A 5,159-nucleotide genomic window follows, 5' to 3' on the forward strand; every position below is an offset into this window, starting at 1 on the left:
CCATCTGCAAAGGGCAGTCAGGAGGCACGAGAACCAGGCCGATCTTCACAGAGCAGTAACACCTACCTACCTCCCTGGTCAAAAGGTCTGGCTCTCTACCAGGGACATATGCCTCCGGCTACCCTGCCGCAAGCTGAGTCCCAGATACATAGGACCATTCACTATTTTAAGGCAGATCAACCCGGTCACTTATCGTCTGAAACTACCCTCAAATAGTAGAATTACTCCTACCTTCCATGTTTCTCTGCTAAAACCTCACCGACCTTCTCTTCTCCCTTCTCCCACAGGGTCTGACGTGGCTGAGGTGCCTCCTCCTCCAATCGAGCCGGACGGAGACCCCATCTACACCGTATGCTCCATCCTGGATTTGCGGCGACGAGGAGGCCAACTGGCATATCTTATTGACTGGGAGGGCTTCGGCACTGAGGAAAGGTCCTGGATACCGCGTAAAGATGTTCTAGACCCCACCCTACTCCAGGACTTCCATATCAGTCACCCCGATCGTCCAGCGCCCAGAGGGAGAGGTCGTCCTCGTCGCCACCATCATCGGTCTTCTGGAGCTGCCCGTGGAGGAGGGGGTACTGTCACGGATCCAGCCATTCCACCTGCGTCAGACCCTACAGCCCCACCTTCCCGTTCCAGCTCACCTGAGTATTGATTCCTTGCACCTGCCTCTGCCCAATTAAGAGATGCTTATAAACCCGCACTCACAGACACCTAACCGTCTGGTCTCGTCTATCGCTAATGTGTAAGACTTACCCGACTCCTGGTTTCCTGTTATCCGATCGTCGTCTTCTTCAGCCGCTGGTCATCTGCCCTTGATTCCTATCCTCCCTGAAGCACACACGGACTGGTGAATTTGAGATAAGTCTCTCTAATACTGGGCATTCACGTCGTATCAACTTACCTGTGTTTTCCCTGAGTGTTTCCCTTCAATAAAGTCCTGTGAACACTCGTCTTGTTTCCTGTGCTTCAGTGGTGTGTGACAACTTAAGGTAAGGGGAATGATAATTTTGATGTCTTGTTTTCATGTTAACCACCTGTAAATAAAAATGGGTGGCAAGAACGCAATTAAAGCAATTATAAATTTTAAAGCTATTATAAAAATTATATTTTAAATTTATCATTTTAAACCTTTAAATATGAAATGATGGGGCAAAATAAATACTGTTTTAAATATGAATCTGCCAGTACACTGTACAATCCAATAGTTTACCTTACTTAGTAACTTAGTGTTTACTATTGTCATTTTTACTTTTAACTATTTTTTTACTATTGTCATTTTACATTTAACACTTACTTACTTAGTGTTTACTATTGTCATTTTTGCATTATTGACACACTATTTTCCTAATTAATGCTGTTCAGTTGCTTTGACACAATCTGTATTGTTAAAAGCGCTATATAAATAAAGGTGACTTGACTTAGATTTAATTAGTTATCTTTACTTAGTTGTTATACTTACTAGGTTTTATTAAGTTACAGCTACTTTCAAGGCAAATAAAACAATTTACTTACTGTTTTGAGTGACACTTACTTAAAATATTCAAGTAGCCACAAAGGAACCAATGACATTAATAAACCAGTGAGAGTCAGCAGTGCACTAATATGTTGCTAATGTGCAACATAACAACAGAAGAAGAAGAAAAGAAAAAGTGTCTTAATAGACTTTTCACTCATTTCTTCCATGTCTGCAGTTTTTTTAATTCACCATTATAGTGATTAGCGTTCCCTTTGGTTGGGCACTTGGAACTTGGTTTATGTTACTATAATTTTTTTTCCTGTTAATGCAGCAATGCATCATGAAGTCAGAGTTATTTGATTTCAAGGGAAGAAAAGTAATAAATAGGTTGTTTTTAGAAGGTGACCTATCTTCTAATTAATGCATTAGTGTATTTTTGTGTGTGTGTGTTTAATAATGAACTTTTTCAAATATAATTTTTCATAAATACCTTGAGATGCTTTTAATTGGGTTTATATAATCCAAATTACTTAAATAGTGTGTGGTTTATTTTCATTAATTGTAACAATAACCATTTTATTTGCTCTTTTTGTTGTGCTACTTCTGACACAAGACAGCAAATAAAATTGGCAAATAAAATCAACAACTGTAAAACAAAGCAACTGCATAATTTATTCATGCCGCAATGCTCTCTGGGAGTCAGTGAGTAGCTATACTAAGTCATGAGTAAACCTAAATGAAAGGATAAAGTACCTCCTACAGTTATTTTTTAGTTACTAGAACTCTCGTGTAAGTAAACTATACTAACTAAGCATTTGTCAATACAACATACTATTCCTATTTCACGTTACTTCGTTTTTTCAAGGCAATCGGATTGCATGCTTTTTTTAAGTAAGCCCAACTAATTAGATTTTACAGTGTAAGAGATTTTCAACATCAGGTTATAGGGACGTCTAAAAAGCACCCCATGTATGGAACTCTTTTGTGCTTTTTCGGCAAATGGATTGAAGTCATTCCACTCAGAAAAGCATTGGGCAGTTATAGAACTGCTCTCTGTATCTCTAGCAATAAAAAGATATGAAGTTTCAGAGATATTCCATTTGAGATCCAGTCAATCATGGGGCTGGGCCAAAAAAAATAAAAAAATCACATGATTGATGGGCCCTACATAACCTCTTTAATTGTCACAGTTCACATCATCTCATTCCAAAATGACACATTTTGGCCAAGAGAGATGAAGAGAGAGACAGAAAGAATTTGTAGTCTGTCTTGCTAACTCAAAGTGCAAGGCTAACTATTTGCATTTCACATGCAACATCCAAGTGTCCAGAACCTCCCTGCATGGCATAAATTCTGCAGTCTCATTAATTATAAACTTGCAGTTTGGTGAACGTGAACAGAGATGCAGCACAAAAATTCCACAGTGTAATAAGGAATACAGAAGTCTACATACTAGACAACTCAGAACATGGAATTATCTCACTTCCTAATTGAAAATACTCATGGATAGACATGCAACTTTTTCCCAAAGTTGGGAAAGATCAATCAAGCCCAACTTTAGTGAAAAACAGGAAATGGTAGAAGTTGTGTAGTCCTCGATACTAAACTCAGGTCTTGAGTCCAAGACCATATTTTTATGGTTTTGGAGTTGTCATGGACTTGGGAGCATTTGGATTTAATGCTTTTAATTTTTTTGGACTCGAGATGCTGCAGATACGTTTTGTGGTCTGTGCCAACTCAAGTGGAAGTTTGCTTGACACTGATGCAAAACCAAGCTGCATTCACCCCAAAGGAAAGCATGTTTACACTGTCTGAATCATTCAGACCCTCTTCAGGTCTTGACTTGGACTCATCCTAGTCTTGGAGGCTGGACTTGGACTCAAATGAGCTGGTCTGGAACGCAACATGACGGAAACTCTTTGGGACTGAAAATGGTTGTGCAGAAAATGAGCATGTTACTTCATTTCTGATAAAACATTACACAGACACAACTTTTTCCTTTGGAAAAATTGTTACTTATGAATCGTGCAAACAAGGAACATGTATTAAGACAGGGGTCAATTTGGATGTCATGTCGACTTCAAGTGCCCTGAGAGGAACCTATCATTGTGAGTTAATCTGAGACCATATATGCTGATGGGATATGCATGGAATCATTTCCAAGCATGCTGCACTTAGAGCTGCCTTTAATTAGTTACCTCTGTAGCTCATCAGAGATGCAACAGACAGACACGGATTTACTCGCAGCTATGAAGAGGGAAAACAGCAAAACGAGACTCCTTGTGTTCTGCCAAGTCTTCAGCTGGCCAGACAAAGCGCTGACTGTTCACAGTCTCTTAGCAGCCACTTCATGTGCTGGTCTAGGTAGCAGCACTTCAGCCTCCCACGCTCAGAGCCAGGGCCGGCTCCAACACGACATATCCGTGATAGAACGACTCAAAACATTCAGTGTGGAGCTGTGATAAAAACAGTGAACCCCAGGCCTGGCTTGCTGGCTCATTAGTCTGCTGCACTGATGTTCTAATCTAATTTGGCCACATGCTGGCAGTGCGGTCTGTCTAATAGGCAGTCAGAGGAAGAGGGAACGGCGAGAAATACTGTAAAGATGGGAACATCCTCTGTCAGCAAAGCTCTGGGTGTGCCTCTGCCGAGAGATTAGAGCCACTTTATAGCCATTAGTCACCTTCCAGTGGAATAGAGCAGTCATAGATCTGCGGCAAATAGCAGAGGCTACAGGATTACGGTTTGTTTTAGGAACTACTACTATTTACGGAGATGACTAGATGTTTCTCACAGACAGAGCGTCTTTTTGAGAATCATTTTGTCTGAAATTGTGTCTCTTAAGCCATGACAATTCTGCTCCTGAAGGGTCACACTAAGTCATGAGTAAACCTAAATGAAAGGATAAAGTACCTCCTACAGTTATTTTTTAGTTACTAGAACTCTCGTGTAAGTAAACTATATAAACTAAGCATTTGTCAGTACAACATACTATTCCTATTTCACTTTACTTAGTTTTTTCAAGGCAATCGGTCTGCATGCTTTTTAAAGTAAGCCCAACTAATTAGATTTTACAGTGTAGGTGGTATTAAGGAATGAGTCATGGAATCATTCGATGCATTCAAAAGGAATGATTCATTAAAGAATGGAGCAAGTGATTTTATGAATGGAACTGAATAATTTGCTCAGCCGATAGGTTCAAAACGCAAATTCATTCAGGAACCAAACAGCACTGTGTTGCTCTCAGATGCGCAACTCTTCTGCTGGGGATTTATTTCGAAGGCAGTTGTTATTTGCATTAAGTGCAAATAGCATTATTCTGCTTACACTAAGTGTAAATAGCATCTTTTTTTGCGACAAATGCTATTTACACTAAGTGTAAATCACGACAGACTGTATTTAAACTATGTAAAAAGTATTATTTTCTTTGCAAAAAGTGCAATAGAAGATGCTATATTTATACTTACTGCAAATAGTGGCAAATATTTGCACCTCAGTGTTGTAGTGCATTATACATTTACATTTAGTCATTTACTAGATGCTTTTATCCAAAGCGACTTACAAATGAGGACAATGGAAGCAATCAAAATCAACAAAAGAGCAATGATATACAAGTGCTATAACAGGTCTCAGTTAGCTTAATGCAGTACACATAGCAAAATTTTTAAAAAAAATCATATAATAAATAAAAAGAAAA

General features: G+C 39.2%; 1 long non-coding RNA gene across 1 annotated transcript in view; it reads right to left on the reverse strand.

Moving 5' to 3' along the window:
* Window positions 1–1,172: 1,172 nt before the first annotated feature.
* Window positions 1,173–5,159, reverse strand: part of LOC107751530 (uncharacterized) — a 13,029-nt gene continuing 9,042 nt past the window's right edge. The window contains exons 2-3 of the long non-coding RNA XR_001641263.1: window positions 1,340–1,342; window positions 1,173–1,184 (exon numbers count right to left, since the gene is read on the reverse strand). This is a non-coding gene — a long non-coding RNA (uncharacterized LOC107751530). The remainder of the gene's footprint in view (window positions 1,185–1,339; window positions 1,343–5,159) is intronic.

This window comes from Sinocyclocheilus rhinocerous, unplaced genomic scaffold, assembly GCF_001515625.1.
Source record: "Sinocyclocheilus rhinocerous isolate Xijiao unplaced genomic scaffold, SAMN03320098_v1.1 scaffold2696, whole genome shotgun sequence".
In the NCBI taxonomy this organism is placed as follows: Eukaryota; Metazoa; Chordata; class Actinopteri; order Cypriniformes; family Cyprinidae; genus Sinocyclocheilus; species Sinocyclocheilus rhinocerous.